General features: G+C 42.0%; 1 protein-coding gene across 1 annotated transcript in view; it reads right to left on the bottom strand.

Annotated features, from left to right (window-relative positions):
• LOC116653335 (translation initiation factor IF-2-like) overlaps positions 1 to 17,914 on the bottom strand; it is a 30,512-nt gene that overhangs the window by 5,540 nt on the left and 7,058 nt on the right. The window lies entirely within an intron of this gene.

Below are 17,914 nucleotides of genomic sequence, written 5' to 3'. Positions count from 1 at the left end.
GGGGTTTTGCAAAACTTCAGGTAGTATTCTTGTTGGAGGAGCACATCAATATGAACCAAATCCCGCTGCTTTACAGCAGCTCTCCATGTATCAAAACAATATATAGACGAAATTATAGAAACAAAAGAGTTATTTCCTCTAAAATCCAACTTTTGACTTGTTTTATGTGTATTAATATGCCTCTTGCTAGCATCCAGCTTCAAGGCAGTGATCCCAGTAACTTCTGCACTGCCATCAATGAACATACAAGAGAAGTTCTGAGTGCATTCAGAAACGGAAGAACCTTAAAAAACACTATTTCACAGAGCAGGAGCCAGTCCCAACTATTTTTCCCCAGAGATGAACAGCACAGCGGGCGGTTGCTGCCTAAGGGCCTGGGGATCCTGTGCCCTGTTAAACCTTTGTCACTGCAAGTTGCTGCATTCATACATAAATTCTCCTGGAAAAAGAATAAACTTAATGTTCCTTTTTGTCCATTGTAAATAATAAAGATATCATACAGGAAGCTAAAAACTCCCAGTGAAAAAAAAATACCTTGTGTTCTGCTGAGCTCCTCCAAAAGAATGAACTTCCCTAGAGGAGCTTCTGCTTACAAGAAGCCATGAAAAGAAAACATGCAAAATGAGCAGATTAACTCCTACTATGAGCTCAAAAAATATCTAAGGAAAATCAAACTATTCTTTTCTTCTTTGAAAACATTTCTAATTCTCATAATGGATAATGAAAACAACAGGTCCTTCAAGCGGCAGTTGTTATAAGCACACGAAAGAAGCTAAAACAACATCAAATACAATGATGTCACTGATATTTGTTTTATTGTCAGCTAAAGCACTAATACAATCTTATTTGTTTTACAATAAAGCATTAAAAACCTATATATGTAAAACATCACATGTGGTAAAGGATAAAAAAGGCGGTGTGGGCAGAACAGCAGGATTAGTATTAACTTAAATGGAGTTACCTGACTTAAGTTAACTAACACACTGTACCCAGCAGGGACTGAGGTACTGACATGGAAGCAGAGAATGAAGAATTGGGGTTACACGAGGAAATTCACTGAAGTGGGCTACTGTGAGCCTGGTGTCATGAGCCTTGATGAAAACCAGACAAATTAAGGGAGTCCCACAAGGTTTCACAGCCATTTAAGCTCAGTTGCAGGAATTCAGCATTATTTCTTGGCCTGCCTCTGTCACTTGGCCATTGTGCTGAAATATTGAGAAATTCCCAATCAGGGCCGGGCTCCCGACATCCCAGCCCAGTGATGACAAGCCCTGATTGACCTCTGAGAGGAGGAAAAGGGGACGGGAAGGAGAAAATGAGCCCCAAAGGCTGCTAGACAAGAGGTTTCCTGCAGGACAGCCTCACTGCGGGGAGCAAAAAAGGAGGAAAATCCCTAACTGGGGCATGGGATGCTGCACGTGGGCAGTGGGAATTCAAAGAGGAAAATAAAACCCCCAAGTTGGATTTTTTTTTTTTCCAAAGGGTCCGTTGGAAACAAGCAGAGCTGCTCCTTCCCATGCTCAGAGCACAGAGTACTTGGGCTCATTTGAGAGCATCATCTTTTTAATCTGAAAAAAACCTCGAGGACTCTGAGCTCTTCCACAGAGAAGCTCACGCTGACCATTAATTTTTGCCTGCTTGCATGTGAAAACACTCATGTGACACATTCCCATAGCAAATCTGCGAGCATACCGGTGTGAATCACAGCAACGACGAGAATCCAGCGGGGTCCTGAATAGGAAGAGCTGCCGAGCCGAGCCGACAAGCCCACGATGAGACAGAAATTGCGCTTAGTAGCGGTGCTTGACACCGCGCAACGCATCTGAGCGGTACATTGTGCAAACATCTGGCGCTCAGCGGCGTGGAGACGGCGGGGACGTGCGATCAAACAGCGCGTCCCGCAGCCCCGCACGCATCGCATCGCATCGCATCGCTCCTCGCCGCCCATCCGCCGGGCTGGGGCTGCTCCGGTCCCCCCGCGTTAAGATGAAGCAACTGGGAAATCAGCAAAGCAGCAAGCTGAGCCGTACAAATTGCTCAAAATTATTTAATGCTGGGAGGCTGAGCTAGACACCCCCTGGTAATACTGTCAATTAAGGGTATGAAATTAATATTAATTATCAATAATGAATTGTTTGCAAGTGTAATAATGAATAGAGAAAATACGAAGAAACGCGGCGCATTTCGGATGCAGAACTGTTGGCTGTCTGTGAATATTTCCTCTGAAATGTGTTTTGGTTCCATTAAGAAGTACATTCATAATTATATTTTCTTAGTATTTGAGTTGCAAATCAGCCTAGACAGATCAGCGAGTGCCATAACGCAAATACACACACTGAAATTCTGTCTGATCCACAAAGTTATATTCATTAAAATTAAAAAAAAACAACACACCAAAAATCAGAAAAAAGCCCACAGAGATGCTCAGCGAGTGCAGTCATCTTTGGGAAGGAGGAAATCAGCAGCACTTGGCAAATATTTTAACAAGAGAAGCACGTGCTGGAATATCGCTCCCAGCTCATGCTGATGTGCTGGTGCCTATCAACAGATTGCAGTGAATTCCTTCCTAAGCCAAGTTAAAGAATGATAATAATAATAATAAAGCCAAAAGGAGAAGGTAGATACAACTGCAGGCAAAGAAATCATAGCATCGTTTGAGTTGGAAAGGACACTGAAATGTCACCTAGCACAACTCCCCTGCAGTGAGCAGGGACACCTCAGTCAGGTGCACACCCACCACCTCTCTGGGCAGCCCATTCCAGTGCCTCACCAGCTATTTCTTCACATACATTCATCTCTAGGCCTGCTTCCTTCCACCCTCACCAGACTCCAAAACGAGCCCACGCAATACCTGGTGCAAGCAGAGCCAAATCCAACAGCACAGTAACTCTTCAGCACCAATTCTATCATTTTTTAAAAACTTACTGATTGATAGACCACAAAATAATTTGTTGAGGTGAGGAAGAGAGGGCAATACCTGCTTAGCTGAACTGAAATATGACTCTGGCTTACAGGTTAGCAAAGCATTTGGCATCCAAATCCCAACCGATTGTTACAGGTTTCCCAAGACTGGGCTCCAGTTCTTTGCTTTTTTCCTTTTCTTTTGCTTTGGTTTTACTTAAACTATTTCAGAGCACCAAACAGCAAGTGAGCATTAAATCCAAAAGGCACAATTTTACCCCCAAAAGAAGACAGAAAAGCTGCTGGGAGGGAAGCCCAAGTGCTGGTGTTCTGGCTGAATCCACCACTCAGAAGCTTCGGTCAGAAATCAGTTTACATTACAAGTAGACGAAATCCTTTGAAATTTATGGACTGAAAGAAAGTAATTCCAAATAATACAAAGTCCTTTGACATTCATCTCATATAATTTTTAAAAAATAAATTGGTTGTAGTTTTATTCTAAGCCCAAACCTTCTGCAGCTCACACTGCTGCCCAAGGGAGAAGAAAGGAAACCTTCAGCTGGTGTAAATGCTGTACACTGGAACTTAAAGGAATTGGGAGCATTTATTTCTAATAAAGGCCCGCTCCAGAGTGCTGCTCCAGATCCTCTGAATCCCTTCTCTTTCAGCAGAGGGGCTGCCTGAACGTCATTCACATTGCCCTTTATTTTTATCCATTAGACAAACAAAATGAATGATCACATTTCTGCTGCGGACAGAAAGCAGACCCCACAGGCTATGCGTGGTTAAAAGAGCTCTTTCTACAGAGCAAGATAATACTTGAAAAGGTGACTGAAAAGATTTCAGCAAGGAGGAAAATGTCCCTGTAGGACCCTTCCTCATTCTGAGCTCTTCAGTAACGTCAGCCTCGCTAATCCATACCTAGCTGCGAGTTCAAATGAAAAATTCATTAACTTTGTGTCCTTTAATTTATTAGGTGTAGCAACACTCCTCATCAGTGGAAGGGCTGCAAGGAGGAGGCAATCAGTGCTCTTTTATTCTTTCTGCAGATCTATGGGCTCACAAAGGGGAAGGGCCGGTTCGCAAGGAATTATACTCGCCTAATTAGAACGGCTGCTGGTTGCTCCGGAGGGCCTGCCCAAGGAAATGCTAAAGCTGCACCAAAGACCCAAAATGGCCACGGGGAAAAAACCATGGCAGGACCAGCCAGCAGCAGCACCACGGTGAACATTTTACTGCACAGTTGTACGCACAGAGGGAATACATTAGGAAGAAGAATAACAAGTTTGTTGTTTTTTTTAAACAGCAAATCAGAGCTGAAATCTGGACAGCCCGCACTGCAGCAGGACTAGATGCTGAGTTACACCCGCCGGACAAAGCTGCCAGATACCTCTTGCACTCACCCTACGGCACAGCAGAACTACAAATTGCTCCCATTCTATCACAGTGCTGATGTGACAGTGTGGTTCTTTTCACATATGTCGTCCTTAGGTGACCCGCACCGGTGTCCCTTCCCTCCCTCTTTGGAAAGGGATAAACAATTATCCCCATTTTGTGCCAGGAAACACAGATAGCGAGCAGGGTGACATGGACTGCAGCCAGGGCAGAGCCCCAAGCAGAGCCCTGCCTCTTGCCTGCCAGAACCGGGACCTATTAATGCCTAATTAGTGTTTACAGTTTCAAAGCAAAATGTAAACATATCTGCACCAGCCAATGCCAGCTGGGACAGGATAGCGATGTTATCCAAAAGCAATTTCCTTTCTTTTCACAGGGGCATCTCCAGGAGGTAGGAGCACAAAGCGGGATCCGGACCACGACACTACACGTGGTGCGTGCTCAAAGCAATGGTGCCGGATCTCCAGTTAGGAAACGAGACTGGCGACTGCTTAGACTGACAAATATAGGCTAAGTAATGCAGTAGGGAAAAGTACCCGCAAACCAAAAAAAATACCGAGGGTTCAACAGCAGTCAAATACGATTTCAATTATGGAAATGTAAACTGCCCTGATAACCATCTGGATAAACTCTTTGAAGAAACAAATTATTGATACCAGAATTAATTGTTCTTTGGAGCACCAGAGAACTCTGAACAGCTGTAAAAAATGTTCACGATGAAATCTGAGTCTGCTTGAGGTTAATCTGGGTTTAAATTTCTTTACAGATATTAAAATGGAGTTCAGCTGGGCTGGAAGTCCATGAAATCAGCCTGTTTCTCATGCCCATATCTTGCTCACAAAAGCAATACAAAGTCTATGGATTTCAGCCCTCCACTATCCAAACTCATGCCCTGTTGACCAAAATGCCAAAGATTTCCCTATTTTACCATTGGTACCTCCTGAAGGCTGACAGCCAACTTGCCTTGTTCGCTGCAGCCTGAGTTCTCCCACTGCAAGGACCACGTAGATAAACAGTCAGAGGAGAAATTCACGTGACTGGGGATTTTCTGCAGCAATGGCTGAGAAAGCAAATCTGCAAATATCCTGTCACTGATATTCCTAAAATCTCTGTCACATGGATGCTTGTATAGCAACTGCCCACAGTTTCATAGGGGATGGATATGATGGGAAAGGCTAATTTATGTCTTATCAATCACCAAACGTCTTTCAGGCTTTTTAAAAAATATTGGAAGTAGGGAATCATAACATCAGCAAAAGATGGAGAAAGAGCCAGCCTTCCTTCTCACAGGGTCACTCTTGGAAGGAAATGTTTGAGACCATAGAAGAACAATCATTTGCCACATAGGAAACCAACCATACATGTTACTTTGTGCCATAAACAGAGTCCTTTCAGGATGGTGTAAAATGGCTATTGAGAACAGCAGAACCAACACAGAATATAGCCAACATGTATACAGCCATCAGTGCTTTTCTACAATGTCCATGCAGGGGTAGGTTGTGTTTACAAGGTACAGTTTCTTCAAGGATGGAGACTTAAACACGTCTGACATAGTATTATCTCTGTGGCTGAAGACAACTCTCCCACATTTCCCTAAATGGTGCATAACCTAAAACTATAAAAACTAATCTGGTTTCTTGACAAGAATAAGAGATCATTCAGGCTCAAGTGAGCATTGCAGGAAGAAACCTTGCAAGAGACTATGAGCTATATCAAGAACAGTAAATAACAGTAATATCCTTACTACTTTCTCATTGTATGGTGGAGTTGAGGTCTTGGTACCATGACAACAAAACTTCTGAAAGCAAAGGTAATGGGGAATACAGATGTTGTCAACTTGGCTATATCAACTTCAAATGCAGCCATAAACATATTACATTCTCATGCAATTAAGAACACATTAATGACTCAAATCTATGCCTAATCTTTCTTTGACTTCTCCCTTAGTTTTAAACCCTGCTGACCTCTTGAAACAAGGAGTTCCACACGTTATATGGAACACAGAGCATGCAGGAATGACTGGACCAGCTAAAAACCACAAAGACAGACTTTGCAAAGAATGCCCTAGTGAAATACAAAAAAGGCAGCGGCTTAGGAGAACAAGACAACACGTGGTTATCTTGCACCTGTGAGGAAAGTTGAAAACCCTCATAGCAGCAGCAATACTTTTAGGAGATTTATTGCTGTTTGCAGATGTTACCAGATTACTGAGGGTGCAGTGTTAGTCTTGTTTGCCTGTAGAATTAAATCTTCCAGGTGATCTTCTCAAATACAATTTATTTTGCAGTGCTGAGGTTGGGTGATCAGTGCTTTTTGGAGACTAGGTCTCAACTAGAGAAGTTTCTGCTGGGAGACGATACCCACAGACCAGCTCAATAGCCTGGGATGCCATCCCTGCCACTGGCTCCACAGTGATGCAATGCAAAGTGCTTACTTACTAGCAGGCTGCACCAAGCACAGGAGGTAAATTGTGCATTTGTGAGGGCACAAAGGTGGCAAATTATTTATCAAGAAACACAACTTTGCAAAGGCTTACCCTGACACCTTTGATGTTTCTGAAGAGCACCGCCTGAGCTTGTTTTTGGAATAAAGTAGCTAGCTCAATGATATCTTCATTTCTTGAAGACAGTTGTTCAGTCTCTTTTCTATACTGTATGTTCCACATTAAGTCATTATCTATGCTGTTCACTCCATTAATTCTGCTAGTTTTATTAGCAAAGTTCTGCTGCCTGGTCCTGTAGCAGTGACAAGCATTTCTAAAAGCTAATCTGACAGATAATGACTCCATTAAGTGTTGAATACTAATTGGTTTACATCAGGGGCCTGAAATTAATTGATGTAAATAAATTAGCACCTGAGCATGCATCACCCCAGCTTTGGATTTTCCTAAATACCAATGATTTTTAAAGCTTGTATCTTCAGCAAAACGCAATGGAATATAAACAGACAGGATGAGTAATTAAAATGTGGCAACAAAATAAGACTATCAAGATGAGCTTAACAAAGATTGTTTACCTATTGATGGAAAGGGTAGTGCCTGCCTGTACAGTCTGTTTACACTGTTCTGACTTGTACAAAAGATACTTTTCTGACAGCTTCCAAAAGATATAATTATCATTACTATTAATAACAGTGAAACTGACCCCCACACCATTACTAAGATTTAGCAAAGTTACGTGAAGCACAGTGAATGCATGCTATTAATCACAACAAACGCCTTCCCCTCCTTGAAAGTCAAGCCTTTGATTATTACTGCAAGGAATTAATAAAAGTTATTTTGTTTTAAAAGGATAAAACCTCATTATAGAGATCTGTCATAGAAATGACACAAAAAATGAACAATTTCTAATGCTTAACCATGCAGAGCCATCTGGGAGCAAGGCTGTATTTGGGGCATTCCAAGCGCAGTCAACAGGTTAAAAGACACCAACAAATACAGTCTATTTTTATAGAGATACTTACTATATTTTCACTTCTAGAGGGAAAAAATCAAATCCAATATAAGCCAATAAAAATCAGAGAGAATGCGCATGACTTGGGAAAGCAGATATTGTTTGGTGCAGTAAAGCATGTTCTCCTCAGGGCGATGCGTGGGCAGTACCAGGCACTGTATGGGCACATAGGTCAGCCACCACCAGGGAGATGTCCCCTTCCTGTCTTTATGACAGGCAGCTTGTGGAGAGCCTCTGAGGCTGATCAAGAGACACCCTAGAGCTTCCACTTTGGATTAACTCACTAATTACTCACACAAATCTCAGACTGAATATGCAGACCATTTCACATGCACCAAAGAGCACGTTGTTTCAACAGTTATCACCACTGTGAAGATATTAACTGACTTAAGGTTATCTCACAGAGGATACAATCAGAGCTTCTGGAGACTGGCATCACCTTCCTAAGGTGATTCAAAAACACAAGACTATCAAGGAGAAATCTGTTCAGAAAATAACACAAAGCAGCAACCAATCATCACCAACAAGCTATGTGAGCACCACCACAAGCTCAGCCTTCGCATCCTTTGGGGTCAGAGCCATGGGTGGCTTCACCCTACATATCCCTGGGAGGCTGCATCCCTGTGCGGTGCCACTGTCCCCTATTCCCTGCTCCCATTCCAGCTTCCACCTTGCAGTGCTCCAGAACATCCCTGCTGCTGAGCCTTTGCTCTCTGCCATCAGGCCTCTCTCAACCAGAAAACCCTTCTTGGGTTTTTGAGATTTGCCATCAGGAAACTGAAGCTGAACTGCAAGGAACAGGGGTGAGAAGATCTTTAGAAAGCGGCTGTAACAGAACCAGCCATTTCTCCACTGTGTTGCCCCTAAAGATTATTTCAGAGCCATTAGCTATTTTGAGTTAAAAAATGGGAGTATTAATAACTGTGAAGAAATATAGGAATGAATATCTGCCTCCTTTGACAATTGTAATAATACAACTTAAATATAGCTGTGAGCGATTAAGCAGCTTTTAAACATTGCCTGAAGCTAAATAATACATCAGAAACATTTAGCAATGCTGTGTTTTCTGGCACATGCCTCCTTCCAAAGCGCTCACCCGACTAGTGCAAAGCTACGCAGAGCATTACACCTCCTGGATAGCTCCAGACAGCTTCTGTCATCATTCAGCCTTTCAGTTTACACCACTTATGTGCATAATAAGGTTTCACATAACAGAGCAGCTCCAAGGCAGAACCCTTGTGCTGGGCACAAGAGGTGCAGTGGGGTCCATCTCTTTTCTCAGAGCATCACCAAGACAGCTTTAACCTCACTCGTGTAATGATTCTGATTTGCTCCACCAGTGCAACATTGGAAAGTCATCAGGAATTAACCAGTGAAAATTAATTACTGGAATAAAACTTGCATAGGTTTCTCCTGTTACCAGCACTTAGGTGCAATGGACAACAGAGCTATTAGGAGGAGTAATGGACAACAGAGTTGAAAGTGTGCTGTTTTCTGGTAGTCACTGTACATATGTTTAATGAGAATTCAAAGGACATAATGAATTAGGATTCCCCTGTTGGGCACAGAGTATTTCTTCATTAAATTCTAATGAAGTAGGAAGAGCATCAGGTTTGCTCACACGGTGCATTTTCCCCCTTTTCTGTGGTTATGTTTAGATGCATTTAATTAGCCTTCATCATCCTCCTGACAAAGAAGTACTGAAAGAACATGTTTGCTAAGAAAGAAATAGAAATACGTGAGGACAGAAAAGGGAGCAGTACAACTTGTCTGAAATAATAGCTGAGGAATTTTTGCTGTGCAAAACCCCACATTGCCCCAAAGAGCAGTTTGTTTTTCTCTTCAGAGATCACAGGAAGAGATGGAAACCTCCAGTGATATGATTATGACAAATCTCACTAAGTTATCATTTCTATCCAGTAAAACTCCTTTTCCAATTCATGCTGTACACATCACAAAGTAAGAAACACATTGTAGGTGGCTAAAGTTGAAAGACTTCCCTCCACTTCTACCAGAACTAGGACTAATTTGGAAATCAGCTGTTGCCATTCCACCTGCACATGGGTTGGGAGCAGGGTGGCACTGCCTGCAGAGCCAGCACCTCCCGCACTGCTGCCTCCCACACTGAAGTAAAGGGGATTAGAGCACTTGATGTTCTCATTGGCTGCTGGCAAGACTAGCAAAGCAATTAGGTTGTTATGGCAATTTTATGGTGCTTATAAAATTCATTAGCAGCCAATTAATTACATTTTGTCATTAATAATATAATTATTATTATCATTACTTTTAATGTCTTTTCTGCTTGGGCCTCTTTCTATTTATTTATTTTTTTTTCCCCACCTCTTGCTTTACCTTTTTGCATTTGCCTCCTGGAGTGGCCCATTCCAAGGCAGATCAGCTTTTAGGGCTCAGCTACTGCACAGCAGCAGCAGCCAAAGCAGCAGATTGGGTACAGAGAGCCCAGCCCAGCAGGGGCAGCCCAGCAGAGCTAGTAACGCATGGCGGCATCTCAGGGTGCAGCAATTTGTGCCAGCAAGAGGAAATCTCTCCCAGAGATGCTCACCCCTTCCAGCACAGGCCCAACGTCCTCCAAAAGAAGTTTCTGAGGATCTTTCAAGTGCTCAAATATCTCCAACTGACCGCAATTGGCAACATACGTTTGTCCAATTTCTGGAAGGAAAAACAAAGTTTCTAAACAAAGCCTCTTTTCCATGAAATGGTGTTCTAGGTCAAAAAAGAAGTTCTTGTTCTCCTCAGATACCTGCAATGTTTCAAAGCAGTGCTGTTTGTTTTATTTTCTTTAAACAGACAACGCAGATAAAAATACCTGTGAAGTGGAATCTACCTAAAGAGGTGGGTTTTGGAGAATTATCATCATTCAAGAGTTCGGAATCAGACCACTTGTTCTCTGTGGACACCAGCCAGCTATTCCTTTTTGTTTGAATGTTTGTATTTCAACTCCACATTGGGAATAATCTCTGAGAGACAGTTCCCTAATATTTTACATTAATTTGAGACTGAAGTGTATTTTATTTGTACCGGAGCCAGGATTTTTAAGTCTCCCTCCCAGGCTCCTGTCCTCTTTTGAAACGTCTCCCGAGACTTCTTTGATGCTCCTAGCATGAGATCCCACACCCCACAACGCAAGAGATGGTCGGAGCTGGAAACTTTCCCAGAGCAAGTTTGCTGGTTAAAGGGCTCTGCCTGTGCTGAAACACAGCTCAGTCCACAGCTCTTACCTCCCCTTGGTATTCCCAAATTGTCATCTAAAACAATATTAACCGGCACCGTGCTGGATGTGCTCCTATCTCCTGTATGAGAGGCCAAAAGACTTGGCTATTTTTGTAAAATTCTTGATTTTCTGGAGCTGGAGCTCGGCACAGTCCTGGTGCAGCACCGCCACCTGCAGCACTGTTGGCAGCACTGCAAAGCAACAATAATAACGCAATGCAGAAGGCACGTTCCGCATCAGATGTACCTAGAAGTACATTGGTCAGGTTTGGGGGTTTATAACTTAGTCCTTGCTCAAACGTTCATCGAGCTAGGAAACTTCATTTAGGTTTATTTTCATAGTTTAGGCAGTGTCATTTGCTATAAATTCAGACCATCTCCCTCAGCACTGATACTCACCAGCTGTACCATGTGTTTGTTTGCTGTGCACCAAAGCACCATGTTCCAGTACTGTGCAAAACAATGGAGAAAGCCAATGGAGAAAGCCAATGGAGAAAGCCAATGGAGAAAGCCAATGGAGAAAGCCAATGGAGAAAGCCAATGGGATTTTCACCAGGCTGCAGGAATCTCCAACCTAACTGTCCTGAAGCTCCTACCAAATGAATCAATTCTCAATTAGTTTTGGAAGCACATCCCATGAGCTGAGGTTGCAGATGTTACAACACTGAAGCCGAAGAACTTGGAGAGGTCTTATACAGTGGCAGGGAATAAAAGCTGAAATCAAACACAAATGTACTATTCGGCAAAATCATCTTACAAAACAACATTTGGATACGATAAACCTGGTCTCATTCTCACACAGGTCATCAAAGCGTATAACACTTAAACGTACAACTTGCCCATGTCCTGGCTCCAATACACTAGCAACGTGTTTTGGAAGAAAACACTTGGGCAGGACATGTATGTTGAAAATAAAAATAAAAATCACATCATGTAGATGTTCAGCTTTTATCTGTTGGCACAACTACAAGCTCTCACCCATGGCAGCCACCAGAGGAGTCTCCTCTCCACCATCAGACCAGTAATTCAGGAGTCACAATGCTGTTAAAGCACAAAACACGTAACTGTTGCTTTAATAACAAAGTCATCTTTTTGGCTGAAGTCATTTTAATACGGCATGTTGTTAATTTCAAAAATCATTTGTCTTCACAAGTGATGACCCTTTGTTTGTTAAGTCTTCACTCTGTCCTTCTTAAAGATGAAAGCTTTGTTTTTGATGAAAACTGCCCAAAGATTATTACCTTCACCTTTGCCTCTTTTAGGTGACTGAAAAGCGGGTTAACTTATAATTAGATAAGACATACAAAGACTTCACCACCCTACATTACTTTACTAAATAAAATTTTTAGGAATCCAAAACAAGACCTGAGTGACCCAAGATTTCCTGCCACTGTATAAGACCTGAGTGAACCAAGAGAGACCCTATGATTCTAAGATCACTAATGGAAGATCTGGATGAGTGTTGGCAGCACCAGACCCAGCCATATTCACCTTAGGGAGTGCTGCAGCCACCTCCATCCTTCATTTTGTTATACGAGATTGCACCAAAGGAAGTAATGCGATGAGCCTTCACTGTTATAGGATAAAAATTAAATTTGCCACTATTACACATTCACACAAACCCTCGTGGAAAAGTTAGCTTCTATTTGCATTAAGCAACTATATTTCATATTGCATTCGTTAATGCCAATGTCTTTAGAGGTCATCAAACTCAACAGTTAAAAAAATTAATCTGAGAATTTACAGCGGTTAAATACAGCTAAATAATTAATGATGAGGAAATTGAACTTCCCATTGAGATTGGATTAGGAGCCAGTGTGGGACACCACTGCTGTAGAGCCTCTTTCCCCGGGGAACCTCCCAGCAAAAATCAGCCTCTTTATTGCTTTCCATATCACTAATAAAATATGAAAGCAGAGAATACAATAAGATTTTCATATCATATTAATGACCTTCAGAATGCAATCAGACTAGCAGCTCTCGCTGAGCAATTTGCTAACATAATATAAAATTGTTAATATGATATGAAGGTCACTAAGACAGTACAAAAATTACTGTAATGGCACCAACGAACCCAGGCCTTTCAGCAAGGAGAACAATTAACCAGCAACTTCATTTTTGCAACCTACACCTCACATGCATGTGTCAGACACAACACCAGCATGAAGTAACACCGAGTTGTTGGGTTTGAGGGACTTCAGTTCTGCAAGCTTCTAGCTTTGCTCACTCCAATCCAGCGATACAGGGCCATGTCAAGCTGGTCCTTTGCTAACTGAGTGCCAAGGAGCAAATGCAAAAGTTAAGACTGACTTTAGCTCTCATTTCTCCTTTTGCAGAACAGAGAATACACTTCTAACAGGTCCTGTCACGCTGACCAGGCGCCGTGAGCCCCTGGGAGAGGCAATGCTCCAGCAACATAGAACTTATGGAAGGAAAGCTTAGATATGAGGGAATTTATGGGAAATAAAAGAACAATAGTGATTTTAATGGAAGGATTTGCTTGAAAATGAAAATAATTAAAAACTATTAATTTTCCTCCCGTATAAACCAATATTTAAACTCAATTTTTTGTTAAACTTGAGAACATCCAGCAAAGTATGCTCTGAAAATATTTTATTTGAAAAATCCTTGATTTTAATCTCTTCACTTTTAAGGCACTACTCTGAAGTTGAATAACTTTGCTTTCCACCTTGTAAACATTGCTGAAGTACCACAGAGCGTGGAGAGCAACAAGCACCTTAAAATCAGTTGCATTATGTCCTCCTGAGAAGTAGACTCAGTCAGAATAGAAATTTCACCTTGACTTGCAGAGAAACGTCTAAGAGCAGGAACTCCACACATCCTTCTGAAATTCCATCATTAACACCAGCTGTACCCCATGACAGAAGCTGCAGAGGGTCAGGCCAATGTCCCACCATGCCTTGAACATCCTCTATTCCACCAATAGCACTGTGACAAAGTAATGGTGATGATCATCCCAGTGGCGGATGGAAAAGGGAAATCTCTAAGCAACAAAGGGAAAGGATAAAGGAGAAATCTCTAAGCAGTAGGAACATCAGATCACAGTTCTGCTTCCACAAACTATTTTCATTCAGGTACTTCAGTGTTTTGACTGGCAAATGCAGCAGGAAGTCATTTTTCAGCTGCACAGCGTGGAAGAGGAGAATCTCCTCTTGGAGACTCATTGTATGTTCTGAGTCAAAGCCCTTTTTATTTGTATTTTATACAGAAAATGATTGGTATTTAATTAAACTACACTTTATGCCATAGTCGATCTTTAATTAAATGCATCCTTAAGCATAGAATTTAGAGCATTACCAGAATGACTTTAAGTGCAGGAAGCATTTTTATGTTTTCCTCATAAACAAGAAACGAGGAAAGAAGCAAATAGCTGTTCAAACCAGAGAGCCTCTCCAGCCAAATGCAAAATGTTTGCAGGGAGCGACCGACCTGCAGAAAGCAACTTCTGAATATTTCCTCTTGGGGATATAGATTTACAGAAGGAAAACCTAAAGCGGCAGCAATGCTTTGAAAGAAGAAGATCCTTTAGCTGCTATGATCTCTGTGAACATCAAAGACTTGTGCAGCCTTTGAAGAAGGAATTTCATTACACAAAAAAATTAAAAATAGGTATTACCGAAAACTTCCTAACTAAATGTTGTGATTAATTATTACAACTTAAGTTGCTAAATGTTGTCCAAATAATACCCAACAATGAAAAATCCTCAGTATGTTACACTGTACAACTAAAGCCTCTCTCTGTGCAAGCCTGAGAATGCTTTCGCTGAAAAATCCTGAGCCTTCTTATAGAAAAACACTGAACCTGATGAAGTTTGGTGTCAACATATTTTCCATTGCCTTATAATAGGTGGCAAAGCCCTTGTGAATTTAAAGAATATCTAGGGATTGACTACAGCGGCTCTCTAAAACCCAGAAAAATTACATCCCGTGTCATAAAACCTGTGCTTTGTCATGTAATGATGCAATAATGCTGCATATCCCATCACAACACATGGCTTCAAGTCTGCAGGACTGAATTCTGCCGACTGAACGAAACACCGATATGATGGAGGATCTAGAAAAGTAAGTTACAACAAGAAATAGCTTTCCTCACTCTGCTTATAAATCTAAGTTTGCACCTAGGAAAATAAAATCTCGTTTTACAAGAGGTAAGAAAACAAGTGTGTCCATATGCTGTGATTATTTTTTCAAAGAATTATCAGTTTCAGGAAAGGATGGGTGGGCATCCTTCCCTCTGAGGCTGTGTGCGTATCACTTAGGACTTCACTACTGTTTCAGTAATGAACTGAATCCTGGAATCCTTAAGATGGATTAGGTTGGAAAGGGCTTTAAAGACCCCATAGACCCAACATCTTGCTGTAGGCAGGGACTCTGCCCAGCAGCCCAGGCTGCTCAAAGCCTCATACAATCCTGCCTTAAATCCCCAACTTCAGTCACAGTCTACATTTCTTTCTGCAGGTACGATGAGGAAGTTTATGAAACTTTTCCAGAAGACACAATCCCAGATGAGGCAACAGAAAAAGACAAGAAAGCAGAGAAGGAACCTGAAGATTTAGACGCTGGCAGTAATTCACCCTCCACAGGCAAGAGCAATTATATACTCTGCAGAGCTAACCATGCAGCAGGGAAAAAAAAGTCATGTAATATACCATAACTAACATACTAACATACTATAGTCTGACCTAAAACATAAGAAATAGAATCCGGACTCCTTCAGAGATCAGATCAATTGTCTCAATTATAAATCTGAACTTCCAAGAGTGAGTGTTCAAACGACAGCCAAACAACCATCTCAGTACAGACTTTGGGCTGACAGCAGCTTCCTCTGCTATGGGACAAGCCCCTTCTGGCTTTGTCTGAGGCTATTAAATCCATTCTCTGCAACACTGCATTTAAATTTCTCTAGTAAATAACACTTTATAATAAGTGTCTCAAATTGAGATGAGTTTTATAAAAAGACAGTCAAGCTGCGACAGCAAAAGAAACACAGAAGTTTCCTCTTTTTTAGACCTAGATTCAATTTTTGGGAAGTTGCCACCAAAGTCACTGATCAAGACCAACCTCCTCTTCCCAAAACCTCCACGTCCTGTGACATCGCACAAGGCATCGAGAAGACGTAATCCCCTTTCTATTAAGAAACAGGTAAGCACCCAACACAGGCCTGGTACACTATGCAGAGGAATGCTACTTGGGTTTGCTTGTTGAAAGGAGGTTGCAGTGAGCTGGGGGTCAGCCTATTCTCCTGCATAACTCGTGATGGGACTAGAGGAAGTGGCCTGAAGTTATATAAAGGAGAGGTTCAGGTTGGACATTAGGGTAAATTATTTCTCTGAATGAATGTTCAGGTGCTGGAACAGGCTGCCCAGGCAGGCGGTAGAGCCATCCTCCCTGCAGGTTTTCAAGGAACTTGTAGATGTTGTCTTGATGTTGGGGAAATGTAGCTGGTAGGTGGACGGTTGGACTAGAGGACCTTGGAAGTCTTCTTCAACCTTGATGATTCTATGAATCTATGACAGGAGGTATTTTGGGGAAGGAGGACAGCATAGGTGGCTGCTCACTGACCCATCTCCCAGCCTGTGTTGTTGAAGGACACATTTCATAGCATCCAACACACAAACTCCTTGTGCTGCAGAAATTCCCTCCCTAGCAACAGGCAACAGAGTTTTTGATCCATGAGTCTCATTAGGCTCATCGTTGCCTCAGACATGTTTAGAGCTTGCGCTTTTGTAGTTGTAGTAAACATTTTGCAACTGTCAAATACTTGATCACTAATGGTGAAAAGAGACTCATTAAACTGTCTTGAGGCACATATCCCAGCAGTCACCGTTCTCTTTAAGTGAAAATATTGTACTAGGAGCCTCCCGGATACCACTGTGGTCCAATAACACACACGCATTCTTAAGTATATCTGCAATTTTCTTTGTATGGCAGTAGGAAAATAATCCCTTGAATTTTCAACTCACGACAGCTCGAGTTTCAGTATATTATAATACTCCTCACAGACTTATGTTTTCTGAAATTGAAGATAGTTGTGGCTGGTGATAAAAAAGACCAGGATGCGACAGTGAGTACCCTGAAAACTCCCAACAAAAGACAGTCGGCAAAGAAACACTCGGTGCGTCTCCGGAGTGCTCCTTCCTCCAGCACCACCTCAAGAGCTCCTCTTAACAAGCGCAAAAATCGCCTGTGATAGCACATAGGCTGAGCAACAACAGCCAGGAGGAGAACATTAACTGGATTGAGCTCTGTATTTCATTTCACTGCTGCAGACTCTCAGAAACACCACCCGCTGGGATACTCTGATGAGCATTCCGCCAAAGTATCTGAATAAAGGAAATAACCCTCCTTTGTGAATGACATTTTTGTGCTCTGATGGGAAGTGTTAACCATATGTGGCTTTGTACAAGGTATATGAGATTTGCATACAATACCAACAAGCAGTGCCAGCAGTGGGCAGGTAATCTTTTCCAGCTTGATCCTTGCTGGGGAGGGATGATTGCTACCCACACAGATTACAATTACTTGACAAATGGAAACTTCTGTTGGTGCTCACTGAGCGGTCAGCAGTGGAGGAAGCAAGAAACACCCACTGTCAACATAAAATGGCTGAAACTACCTCAATCATCGTAAACTCTTCATTTAAATGCAGGCAGCTTCCACCTTTTCAGTGGATGAGTGAAGGAAACATGAGTAAATGATATTCTACCCTACAAACTCAGTAAGGCACTTTCTAAGTAGGTCCAATCATTTCTGAAGAAAAAAAAAATAAAATAAAATCACATTACCTCACACAGAAAAGAGCCTTCTATATGAGAGCAGTGTATTTCCTGCATTTTCATACACATTTTCTTGAAAAGCCTTTTCTCAGACATCCCATGGGCAACTGTTCAACCCTTTCCCCAGCTGCAGCCTTG

The sequence above is a fragment of the Coturnix japonica genome, chromosome 4 (genome assembly GCF_001577835.2).
Source record: "Coturnix japonica isolate 7356 chromosome 4, Coturnix japonica 2.1, whole genome shotgun sequence".
NCBI lineage: Eukaryota > Metazoa > Chordata > Aves > Galliformes > Phasianidae > Coturnix > Coturnix japonica.
Note: the sequence above shows the minus strand (reverse complement) of the source record. Positions and strands in the feature narration are given on the sequence as shown.